We start from the raw sequence: 13,562 nt of genomic DNA on the forward strand, positions 1-13,562 counted from the left end.
TTGGGGTTACTCGTCCACACATCAGGAAGAGAGCCCTTGGCTATGTTTTTAAGGGCTCTTGGGTTCTCTGAGTGATAAACTAAGACAGGCTTCAGCTTCATATCACCAGAAGCATTGCCATCAAACAACAGAGTTAGCCTATCCTTTGCTGCTTTATAGCCTGGCATCAACTTTTCCTCCTTACTGATGTAACTTTGGTCTGGCAACCTCTTCCAGTACAGTCGTGTCTCATCCACGTTAAAAACCTGCTGGGGTAAATACACACCATCATCAGTAAGTTCTCGGAGCATTTCAGGAAATTCCCAGGCAGCTACCATATGTGCACTTGCTGCCTCTCCACTTACTTTTACGTTGTCAAGGTTGGCTCTAGCCTTGAACTGATGAAACCAGCCATGGCTGGCATTAAAAGATGTGCCCTCTGATTCTTCACCATGTTTCTTCTTCAAGTCTTCATAAAGGCTTTTGGCTTTCTCTTGAATCAGCATTAAGCTGAGCGGGACTCAACACTGATGCTGATCCTGCATCCACACACTGAGGAGTTTCTCCATCTCCTCCATCACTTTTCCATGCTTCTTTGATATCATTGTCGACGTCATCATCACAGCAGCCTTCACATGTTCCATGATCTTGTCCTTGTTCTTTAGAATCGTGCCAGTGGTTGAATGATTCATGTTATAAGAACGAGTGATGTCTGCCATCTTTTTGCCTCGCTCCACTCTCTCAATTATTATTATTATTATTGTTGTTTTTAAATTTAGGAACTAAAGAGAAGAAATATATTCCCCATGTATTTCTTCTTTAGGTCTTTTTTTTAAATTAATTAATTTATTTTTATATTTTTATTTTTGGCTGTGTTGGGTCTTCGTTTCTGTGCGTGGGCTTTCTCTAGTTGCAGCAAGCGGGGGCCACTCTTCATCACGGTGCGTGGGCCTCTCACTATCGCGGCCTCTCTTGTTGAGGAGCACAGGCTCCAGATGTGCAGGCTCAGTAGTTGAGGCTCATGGGCCTAGTTGCTCTGCGGCATGTGGGATCTTCCCAGACGAGGGCTCGAACCCGTGTCCCCTGCATTGGCAGGCAGATTCTCAACCACTGCGCCACCAGGGAAGCCCTCTCTCAATTATTTTCACTTTTGTTTCCATCGTTATCACCTGGTGCTTCTTAGCAGGACAAGCTACATCACCACTGCTTTTACGCTTGCTTCCTGACATCCTGGACTTGAAATAAAGATACTGTACTACTGTACTCTATATAGTACTGTACAGTACACAAAAGTATAACCACTTGCAGAGAATGCACGCATGGGACAATGTACGCCAGACATGTGAACTAACGTACGTGATTGGACAAACACAAGTTTGCATCTTTGAAAGTTTGCAACCTGAAGGTGCGTATGTAGGGGACTTACTGTATATTCTTCCTCTGCTTACTGTGGGTTTGATTTCCTCTTGTTTTTCTAGGTTCCTGAAGTGGAAGCTTATGTAATTCATTTGAGACTTTTCTTCTTTTCTAATGTAAGCATTTAATGCTATGAACTTTCCTCTAAGCACTAGTTTAGATACATGCCATAAGTTTTGACATATTGCATTTTAATCTTAACTCAGTTTCAAGATATTTTCTAATTTTCCTTGTGATTTCTTCTTTGATCCATGGGTTATTTTAAAGTGTGTTATTTAATTTCCAAACATTTGGAGATTTCCAAGATTTCTTTCTGTTGTTGTTGTTGTTGTTCCATTATGGTTAGGACAAGTAATTTTACCGTGATAGCTAACTAACACAAAATGATGAAGTTAAATTACATCACAGCTTTCCAAACTTTAATGCGCAGGTGAATCCTCTAGACATCGTGTTTTGATTCAGTAAGGCTGGGGTGAAGCTGAGATTATGCACTTCTAACACACTCCCAGCAGAGTCTAACACACTTCAGACCACACTTTAAGTGCTAAGATTTAGCACTTAACTTAAAGGATGATAACAATTTTCAAGATACTTAGTATTTAATTTCTTAATTCCATTCGTGTTATGATATGTTCCAAGTTACCACCTTTATTATTTATTACTCGAAATGAATGTCTATTATCATAGTGCTTTACATTTTTTAGAGACCATTTTTACACTTTATCCCACTCATTTTTCACAACAATAATGTCAAGTAAGGTGGGCATGCATTTATTTGATGCATTTATTTTATCATCATTTCAGGAGTGAAGAAACCGAGGTTCAGAGAGGTTGGGACTAGCTTGAAGTTGCTCACAATTTCAACCTTAGATCATGCTCATTCCTTTCAATAACATTATACATTTGTAAAGCTGAGTTTTCAGTGATTAAAAAAAAAAGTATCATGTGAAGATCAACGTGGTACAGGAAGTGAAGGTGGTTTTATCCAATCTGGGTCCAAGGTTTGGGAAGTGTGAATGCCCAGCAGGCAACTTAATATTTAATCAGTTTCAGGATATTTATTTAAGGAAGAAATAAAAAATATTTTTTCAAGCCATGTGTATTGTGTATTATTTTTTTCAAATGGCTAGCAAATACTTACATAATATTTGAACTCAATAACCGGAGTTTGGAGTATTATTGTTGGTCTAGGGGGTGCCACAAAAAAATTACTGAGATGCTCAGGTCACTGTGAGTGGAGAAACTTTGGGGACATCTGCCATAGATAATTAATCCCATATATATATATACACACATATATATATACCCCTTTAGTTAGATTATGCTTGGGAATTTGTGATTTTCTCTGCTCACTATACTACCATGTAAATTAATGCACTGTTTTGGAATTTAAGCATGTATGAGGAGGGGAAGGTGTCTTTTCTATGTTTTTGAAAGTCATTGGCAGAGTCTCGTGTTGCTGTGGGTGTCGTGCATGGGGTGTGGTGCCTTTCAATAATTACACTGATGGGAAAACGGAGAAGAAATTTCTAAAAGCCACAGGGAGAATCAGTAGCTGAAGTCAGGAGCACATGAAAAGTAGGTTCCTATAGAGTCTGCCACACATTTTTGTGGACTTATCAGAAAAAAAAAAAATCTTCTAAGTCCTTGTAAACCTTGATTTATGGTTTACTTTGGGGCAGGGAGAAGATGAAACAAAAATTGTCATCAGAATGTAAGATGTCCACCTAACCCTCAGAGCTTTCAGGTACTGCCTCTAATTTGTTTATGTGCTGGTTCTCCAAACCCAACTAACACACTGGATAACAACCAGCCCTCCACAGTGCTTGACAATGTGCTCAAGTGTGAATCAATAAGGTGGAATCTTCTTGAAAGTTCTTTTTTTCCAACTTGAAGATTTCATGTACTTAAATCTTAAATGCTTGGTTTGAGAACCATTTAATGAACAAGGTTTTTGAGCGCTGATTTAGTGTAACGTGAGTAAAATAAGGTCGTGAAAGCTAGCGATTGTGAAAGTCCTTTAATATAAAATGTTGCTTGCTGGTCTCACAACATGCATTTTCTCTTCCACCAGCGCCTGGGCTGACAACCTGGCAGGCACCTCTTCTACAGCTGTCTTTGGTGGGGGTAACATAAACACAGACGCCAGGGCCCTGCCCCTCTAACTGTATCACAACCTCTGGGTGTGGAGCTGGGTTTAACTATTTTTAAGAACTCCCCAGATATTTCTACTGTGCCGCCAGAGTTGAGAACCACCAGCATAAAGTTCTTTAGCATCTGATTCACTGAGTTTCTCATCTTTCTAAATTTTCTCTTGAAATCATAGTCCAGAAGACTATGGACTTTTCCCTAGCCTCGATAAAAAAACAAAACCCTAAATTTGGATCCATTGGTTAATCCATACTTGAGTCAACATGTTGAAGGTTAATCCTACCCAAAGGGAAGAAACGAAAGGTTTTGTTTTGTTATTTTTTTTTCAAGAAGTCCAACTCATCTCACACAGGAAAACGGAGAGAGATGGTGTTTGCCTTGTCAGAATTCTGCACGCCCAGCCTGAGTCAGCACTTGAGCATGAGATCACATCATCTCTTGCGGGGTGGGGGTGGGGGGGCGGGTCTTATCTTTGTCTCGGCTCTCCTGGCGACCTCCTACACACTCCCCCACTATGCCAGTTAGTGGAGCTCAAGATGGGCCCCCGGCCCTCGCTCATCTTCAGGCTGGCTGCCCTTGGGAAGCTCTCACCCTGCACAACCTTACCCTGCGGTCCTGCTGGGCTCCAGCAAGAGCCCCTTTAACACTCACTCACTCACTAATGGATTCAGCACATACCTGATGCCTTTTGATCAGGTGGGGCAAACTGACTACATTTCTGACATCATAAACCCTTGCCAAGGCTCGCCCTCCTTCTCCACCCCACACCCTAGTCCTGGTTAAGGGCCTCACTGTCTCTTACCCGGACATCCGCAGTAGCCCCCTGATCAGACTTGCTCCCTGGAACTTCATCCTCTTTGAACCCCACCATGTGCTGCCCAGAGTCACCTATTTACACTCACATATGGCCGGTCCTCATCCCTGGTCCGCACACTCCAGAGGTGCCTGCCACTAAGGTCCACATGGCCAGTTAAAGGTGCTAGAACGGCCATGAGCTGGTCTCTGCCCACTTCCTGAGCGGCCACCCCACTGCTCCAGCCTCACCGAATCCTCCAGCAAGGCTGATTTACAGCTCCCCACGTGCATCCTGCTGGGCATTGCTTAACCACCTCCTATTCACCTGCTGGTGAGGGGGGATTCCGGTCCTAGGGTCATGGGGATGGCCAAGGACACACATCCTCACAGCTGGGGGTGGGGGAGGACCCTGCGCCGCTCAGGACCCCCCGGGGCTGCGCTTGGGCACAGAGTGAACAGTCTGTTTCTTGCGGTGGTGAGCTCGGTGGTATCAAGGGGCGGGGTGACCTCCGGCTCAAGAGGAAGGGTGTGGTTGGCTTGTTTGAACACCTCCACAGGCTGAAACCCGCTCCTCAGGGATGAGCAGGAACTGCGCCTGGTCCCCTTGACAAGGAGGGTTGCTTGGGTGGGGGGACCTCATCCTGGGGAGCAGGGTGGGGAGGGGAACCTGTGGTCTGGGCATTTGAGGCTCTGGGGGCTTCACTAGATGCCAAGGCAGCACTTAATACTGGGCCCTCGTCTTAGGTTTCACATCACAGACACGAGAACTTGCTCTCTGTGTTTCTCCATTTCCCCTTCCCATTGGCTCTCTGGCTCAGTCCTGGTCCCCCTGTACTGTCAGCTCAGGCTTTCTGTCCAGCAGGACAGGTCCCCTGACCTCTCCCCTCCGGCTGGTCACCCACCAATCCCTAGTAACCCTTACTGTACCCCCTTACCCAGAAGCTAAACAAGTACTTTTAATTTTGTCTTTCCTTTAGAATGTAAGCTCCTTGAGGACAAGGACCTTGTACAACTTACTTGTTTTCAAATCCTTGGTAAATGCCCAAGAAAAGATGGTATATTTTAAGAATATAACTCACCAATTTACTTTTACCAAAAACGTTCTAATTTACTTTTACTAAATTTTACACTGTTAGAAAAAACAAGTCTGTTGGAATCCCTCAAAGAACACAGGCAACAACAAAACTTTAAACTCTATAAGAAAACTGAGGGGAATTTATGTAAAATTGTTTTGCTAATATACCCTCCCATCCTCTTTTCTTCACAACGTTTAGTTTGGCCCACCTGCACGTATGCCCTCCTCTTAAACTGTTAAGCACGGGTTTAAAGAGAGCCTGTAATTCCTAAGCACCATGTCAAGTCAGCGTGTGGGCAAGCAGTTCACATGACCAGGAGCTGAGCTCACCTTTGCCATCACCCAGGGCACCTGGGCTGAGGCATTTGGGGTCAGTGCCTCCAGGGACCTTCAGGTAGGAAACAAACACAGAGACAAAGCTGCTTTTATAATCCCTGGCCTATCCTTAGGGGAAGACTCCAACATCTCCTGACTTGTGAGAAGCAGAGCAGGATTGAAACCCAGGTGCACCCAGCCCCGGAGACGGTGCAGAGCTGGGCCTGGCAGGAAAGTGGACACAGTGAGTAGGCTGAAGTGGGGGCTCAGGTGCAGCAGAGGGGACGAGCCAGCAGCCTCAGGCCCCGCCTGCCCAAAGACAAGTTTTCTTTGTGCTGTACTTACAATTTTTTCCATTTTTTTTTATTGTGGGAAAATATACATAAAATTTACCATCTTAACCACTTTAAGCGTACCGTTCAATGGCATTAAGTATACTCACATTGTTGTGAACTATCTCCAACATCCATCTCCAGAACTCTTTTCATCTTGTAAAACTGAAACTCTGTCCCCATTAAACACTAACTCCCCAGTCTCCCCTCCCCTTGCCCCTGGCAACCACAGTTCTACTTTCTGTAGAATTTCTATGAATTTTAGGACTCTAAGTACCTCATAGAAATGGAATGATACACTACTTGTCTTTTTGTGACTGGCTTATTTCACGTAGCATAATGTCGACAATGTCCGTGTTGTAGCATGTGTCAGAATATCCTACCTCTTTAACACTGAATAATATTCTGTCATACGAATATGCCTCATTTTAGTTGCCCATTCATCCATCAATGGACACTTGGGGTACTTCCACATTTTAGCTATTGTGAATAATTCTGCTATGAACATGAGTGTACAGACATCTCTTTGAGACCCTGCTTTCAAATCTTTTAAGCATACACTCAGAAGTGGAATTGCTGGGTCATAGGGTAATTCTATTTTTATTTTTTTGATGAGTAGCCATACTGTTTTCTCCAGCAGCTATACTGTTTGGCATTCCCATCAGCACTGTACAAGGGTTCCAACTTGTCCACATTCTCACCAAGACTTATTTTTTTCTGTTTTATTATTATTTTTAGTAATAGTCCATCCTAATGGGTATGAGGTGGTATCTCACTGTAGTTTGATTTTCATTTCCCTAATGATGACTGATGTTGAGCTTCTTTTCAATTGAAAAAATTAGTTCTCAACATGAAGAATCTGGAAATTTCACAGCTCCAAATTCCTGGCCTCTTTTGACAAATCAAAGATCTGGCAAAGCTGGGCACTCATTCCCACAAGGCAGGTCAGCCTGAGGGCAGGGTTGCTGTCTGGAAGGCGCAAGCACTCTCCAGTTCACCACAGTCCCCACCACTCCCTACTGCCTGACCGAGAGGGCACGGGCGTTTGTGACTCCCTGTGGGGATGGTCAGCACTTCTCTCAACTTGCCCAGACTTTAGGCGAACGACTCACCCCAATCCAGCCACATGGTTTCCCCACCTGGCCCCTCAGGCCTCTGGAAAACTGTCGGTCAGCTCTGGAGACCACATGTGACTGGTGTCTCTTCTTTTCCATATGCTTCTTGTAATCATCTCCCAACGGGAGCCAAAAAGGCTTTGCCAAGCAAATAACAGAGAAGAATTTTCCCAGAAAAACTTAATAAATCCGTCAAGAATCTGGGCGTGACCAGGGAGTGACATCCTGAGCCCAGATGATCTCGAGAAGGGCTGCCAGAGGGCTTTTGAAATAAAGAGCAGGCTGAGCCCCCCGGCCCGGCATTATGCTTTTACAGATGCCGTGCTTTGGAGTAAATGGCATGACTTGATGAGGCTCCCTTGAGATGACAGAGTCAGAATACCAAAGAAGTTGCTGGCGAGGAGCATTTCTATTGCTACACCTACTAAACAAATGTGCAGAGGGCTTGCTCGGTGACGAATGCCCTCACTGTCCCCATGGGGAGAAGCCAGGGGTGCTCCACTCTCCCACAGTTTGCAGCCCGTACCCGGGATCTTTGGCAGAGACACCAAGACCTGGAGAAGGAAACCTGGGATATTGTGTGTCTGGGAAGACGGGCAGGACCCTCAGCGCCTGCTCCCAGACTGAAGCTGGTGAATCACCCAGCATCTCATGGTGAGGGAGGGCAGGAGCAGGACAGTCTGGGGCAAACCCAGAGAGGAAAGGAGTCACCCGGGGCTACGGCCTTCCTGGGACCTCTTAGTCTTACCCTTATGCAAGGATCTAGTCCTATTAACCTACCTAGCACCTTGAGGATGTGCACCCATTTCACAGGAGAGGAAAATGGAGGTTTGCGTCACCATGGCACGTGACCTTGGATGTGAACTATAAAAGAGTTATTAAGCTGGGATGAAGTGAGAGAGTGGCATGGACTTATATATACTACCAAATGTAAAGTAGATAGCTAGTGGGAAGCAGCCGCATAGCACAGGGAGATCAGCTCAGTGCTTTGTGACCACCTAGAGGGGTGGGATAGGGAGGGTGGGAGAGAGATGCAAGAGGGAGGAGATATGGGGATATATGTATAGCTGATGCACTTTGTTATAAAGCAGAAACTAATACACCATTGTAAAGCAATTATACTCCAATAAAGATGTTAAAAAACAAAAAAAGCGTTATTAAAGGTCTATTTGGCCATTTTAAAATTCCGAGTCCCTAGCTAAGTTGATTATGTGCAGCCTGGATCAATTATGGCTTTAGCAAAAAGATGCTCAAGCTACCCATGGCAGTGTCTCATCATTTTGCAAATGTAGGCTGGCCCAGAAATCCTTAAGGGGCACGCGGGTTATCAGAACAAATGGGTAGCTGCATTATTATTGTAAGTAGGTTCATTGAGCACTTGCATCAAGCACTCAGGCCAAGTGTGCTTCTAAACCTTCCCACATACTGTCACCGCAGGTCTTCGAGGCCATACTGAATTCAGGATGTGAGACAAAGACAGTTCTCGGGGCTCCGGTTTCAAGGACAGTGCTGTGAGCCATCATAGGAGCCCATTCTTTCAACTACTCCGACCTCAGGGCTGTGTGTGCTTCTCTACAATAATTGCCATCTACCCACCCTGCCTGCTCAGAGCATCATTCCAAAAGCAAATCTGCCCCCACACCCCTTTTTTGTTTCCTACAAGAAACGAAAGCATCTGCGTCTGTGATTCTCTATTCCTCACGACCCAGTGAAGTGGGTGCTGATCTAGAACCAGGAGAGGGTGAGCAGCGTGGACACAGGTGAGTGGCAGAGGCCAGGCACCCAGTCCCCCTGTCCCAGAGCTCGGGTCCCTGCGGTCCACCCACAGTGGGTGACCAGCAAACCTCAGGAGGATGAATAAGCACGTCCAGGAGTTCTTCCAGGGTGCCCAATTCAGATCATTGATGACTCCACCCCTACTTCTCTGTAAGGCACAAACTTCTTGAATAACATTTTGGGTTAACATTTTTGTAAAATACGTTACATACTGTTTTCCTTGCATTTTTTTCTTCTTCAACTGTCAGACTTTATTTTAGTGATTTTGATGGAAAATTTACTAAATGGCTTTACGCATCTTTACATTTTTTTTTTCAGAGCAGCTTAAAAAAAAAAAACTGTATTATGGAGAATTTTGAAGATACACAAAAGTAGTTCACAGTAAAAACCTGCAGCGTGCACTCTGCCGGGTCTGGCCTCTGGGCTCACAATGCGTTTGTAGGAACCATTCACGCTGTGAGTATAGCAGGAATATGTTCTTTCTCATGGTGAATGTCTCTTTCAGGCATTTTCTTTGCTACAAAAGATTATGTTGTGGCCATCATCAAAAAATCTACAAACAACAAATGCTGGAGAGGGTGTGGAGAAAAGGGAACCCTCCTGCACTGTTGGTGGGAATGTAAATTGATACAACCACTGTGGAGAACAGTATGGAGGTTCCTTAAAAAACTAAAAGTAGAACTACTATACGACCCAGCAAACCCACTACTGGGCATATACCCTGAGAAAACCATAATTCAAAAGGATACATGTGCCCCAATGTTCATTGCAGCACTATTTACAATAGCCAGGACATGGAAACAACCTAAATGCCCACTGACAGATAAATGGATAAAGAAGATGTGGTACATATATACAGTGAAATATTACTTGGTCATAAAAAGGAATGAAATTGGGTCATTTGTAGAGATGGGGGTGGACCTAGAGACTATCATACAGAATGAAGTAAGTCAGAAAGAGAAAAACAAATATCGTATATTAACTCATATATGTGGAATCTAGAAAAATGGTACAGATGAACCTATTTGCAGGAATAGAGACACAGACGTAGAGAACGACATGTGGACACAGCGGGGGGAAGGGGAGGGTGGGACGAATTGGGAGATTAGGATTGACATATATACACTACCATGCGTAAAATAGATAGCTAGCAGGAACCTGCTATAAAGCACAGGGAGCTCAGCTCGGTGTTCTGTGACAACCTAGATGGGTGGGATGGGGGGTAGTGGGAGGGAGGTCCAAGAGCAAGGTATACATAGAGCTGATTCACTTCATTGTACAGCAGAAACTAACACAACATTGTAAAGCAATTATACTCCAATAAAAAAAAAAGATTACGTTGTATGAATAAAACACAATTTATCTGTCCTTCTGTTGATGGACATTTGAGTTGGTTTTGGTTGGAGGACAGTACCAACAGAAATACTGAGAACATTCCTGCCTTTGACTTTGGAGGCTCTATGCATTCGCTTCTCAGTTCTCTTTTTTTTAAATTCAAGTAAAGTTGATTTACAATGTTGTGTTAATTTCTGCTGTACAGCAAAGTGCTTCAGTTGCATATATATGCATTCTTTTTTAAAATATTCTTTTCTGTTATGGTTTATCATAGGATATTGAATATAGTTCTGTGTTATACAGTAGGACCTTGTTGTTTATCCATTCTTTATATAAAAGCTTACATCTGCTGACCCCAACCTCCCACTCCATCCCTCCCCCAACCCCCACTCCCTTGGCAACCACAAGTCTGTTCTCTATGTCCCTGAGTCTGTGTCTGTTTCGTAGATAAGTTTATTTGTATAATTTTTAGATTGCCCATATGAGTGATATCATATGATATTTGTCTTTCTCTGACTTACTTCACTTAGTATGATAATCTCTAGGTCTACCCATGTTGCTGCAAATGGCATTATTTCGTTCTTTTAATGGCTAATATTCCATTGTATATACCTACCACATCTTCTTCATCCATTCATCTGTTGATGGACATTTAGGTTGCTTCCATGTCTTGGCTATTGTGAATAGTGCTGCTATGAACATAGGGGTACATGTATCCTTTTTAATTATAGTTTTGTCTGGATATATGCCCAAAAGTGGAATTGCTGGATCATATGGTAATTCGATTTTTAGTTTTCTGAAGAACCTCCATACTGTTTTCCACAGTGGGTGCACCAATTTACATTCCCACCAACAGTACAGGAGGGTTCCCTTTTCTCCACACCCTCTCCAGCATTTGTTATTTGTAGACTTTTTAATGATGGCCATTCTGACCGGTGTGAGGTGGCACCTCATTATAGTTTTGATTTGCATTTCTCTAATAATTAGCAATGTTGAGCATCTTTTCATGTGCCTGTTGGCCATCTGTACTTCTTCTTTGGAGGAAAGTTTCTTTAGGTCTTCTGCCCATTTTTCAATTGGGTTGTTTGTTTTTTTACTGTTAAATTGTATGAGCTGTTTGTATATTTTGGAGATTAATCCCTTGTCAGTTGCATCATTTGCAAATTATTTTCTCCCATTCCGTAGGTTGTTTTTTGTTTTGTTTATGGTTTCCTTTGCTGTGCAGAAGCTTGTAAGTTTGGTTAGGTCCCATTTGTTTATTTTTGCTTTTATTTCTTTTGCCTTGGGAGAATGACCTAAGAAAACACTAGTACGATTTACATCAGAGAACGTTTTGCCTATGTTCTCTTCTAGGAGTTTTATGGTGTCATGTCTTATGTTTAAGTCTTTAAGCCATTTTGAGTTTATTTTTGCACATGGTGTGAGGGTGTGTTCTAACGTCATTGATTTACATGAGTTTGTCCAGCTTTCCCAACACCACTTGCTGAAGAGACTGTCTTTTTCCCATTGCAAATTCTTGCCTCCTTTGTCGAAGATTAATGACTGTAGGTATGTGGGTTTCACTACTCCTGAGTATAAAAACTTAGGAGTGGAATTGCTGGGTCAGAGGCTGTAGGTGTGTTAAGCCTTAGGAAATTATGCCAAACAGGTTTCCAAGGCAGTTGTGCCATTTTACTCCTGCCTGGGATTAGTTAGCTTTAAGAACTAGAAACATGTCTTTAATATTGAAATAATTCCAGTATTTGAACAACCCAGCTGAGGCCTGGTATGACTTGAGGGATCTGAATCATCTTTATTTTCAACAGAGGTTTGGAAAATGTTGCCAAGGGCACAGAGAGGAGGGTCATTCTGGAAGATGCCAGGTGGTTTTCTTAGTTCCAGATTCAAACCTGTCTCTCCTCTGCTTAGAGCTCTTCTCTGTTAAGTTTTATGCTGGTGGGAAATCAGCCACTGGGGCTGAGGGTAGAGAGCAGAGCATCCGGAGCTGGCGTGTCCCGGCTGTAGACACAGCCTTCGAGGACAGGAGAACTGGAAGATCCTTGCCCGGCCCTGTAAGAAAATTCTGCAGTAAAAGTAAATGTGTAATTAACTCTTAGGAGAAAGTATCGTTATTTGTAGGTGATATGATTGTGTATCTGGGAACCCGGGAGAATCAACTGAAAGATGAGTAGAAATAATGAGAAAATTCAGTAATGTGACTAATTATAAATTTAACATACAAAAAGCAATCGCTTTTTGATGTGCAAAGAACCTGTTAGAAAATACAATAAAAGAAAAACCCCACTTACAATACCCACAAAAGACAGAATATCTAGGAATAAACTCAATTAAAATGAATTAAATGAGCCAAAGCTCTAGCAAAACTTGAATAAAAAACAACTGAATAAATAGCAAGACATACCTTATTTTCAAATAGGAAGAAGTGATATTGTATTTTTTCTCCCTAAATTTATCTAAAAATGCAATCTCAATGAAAATATCTACTTTCTAATTAGACAAGCTGATTCTAAGGTTCATATGAAAAATAAAACATGCAAGAATAGCCAAGAAAACTCTACTAAAGAAGGCTAATATGGGGAGACTATTCCTTCTAAATAATAAAAGGTATTATAAAACCATACTTAATTAAAGGAGCTTGAAATAGTATATGAATGTACCAGCTAGATCAGTGGGACAAATAATAGAACCCAGAAATAGACCCAAATACATATGGAAAGATGGCATTTCAAAGCAGTGAAAAAAAGATGGATTATTCAATAAATGACTTTGGGACAGCTGAGTGCCAGCTGGAGCCATACCTTACTCCTTACACCAAAGTCAATTCCAGATGGATGAAAGTACTTTTAAAAACATAAAAGTACGAGAAGTTAAGGTTGTTTTTTTTTTAAAGAAATCATCTCCAAGTAGGGAAGCTCTTTCTAAATAAGACATAAAACCCAGAAGCCATAAAGGAAAAGACTGCTACGTTTATGTACATATAAAGTTTATTTATAGAAGATTAACAGGTACAAACTATTATGCATAAAATGAGCTATAAGAATACATTGTATAGTATGGGGAATATAGCCAATATTTTTTAATAACTATAAATGGAGTATAAAAATTGCGAGTCACTATATTGTGCACCTGTAACTTATATAATACTGTACATCAACTATACTTTAAAAAAAAGTAGATTGGGACTTCCCTGGTGGCATAGTGGTTAAGAATCCGTCTGCCAATGCAGGAAACATGGGTTCAACTCCTGGTCCGGGAAGATCCCACATGCGGCGG

General features: G+C 42.5%; 1 long non-coding RNA gene across 2 annotated transcripts; it reads right to left on the reverse strand.

The window, feature by feature from the left end:
* Positions 1-331: 331 nt before the first annotated feature.
* LOC309645921 lies at positions 332-13,185 on the reverse strand. 2 transcript variants are annotated; one of them, XR_014255125.1, is made up of 2 exons: positions 4,591-13,185; positions 332-2,426 (listed from the first exon to the last, which is right to left on the reverse strand). It is a non-coding gene; the product is annotated as an uncharacterized lncRNA (long non-coding RNA). The 2 variants fall into 2 exon arrangements; XR_014255126.1 differs by lacking the exon at positions 4,591-13,185 and adding an exon at positions 4,449-4,490.
* Between the last annotated feature and the right edge of the window lie 377 nt (positions 13,186-13,562).

The sequence above is a fragment of the Balaenoptera physalus genome (genome assembly GCF_965194825.1).
Source record: "Balaenoptera physalus genome assembly, chromosome: 16".
In the NCBI taxonomy this organism is placed as follows: domain Eukaryota; kingdom Metazoa; phylum Chordata; class Mammalia; order Artiodactyla; family Balaenopteridae; genus Balaenoptera; species Balaenoptera physalus.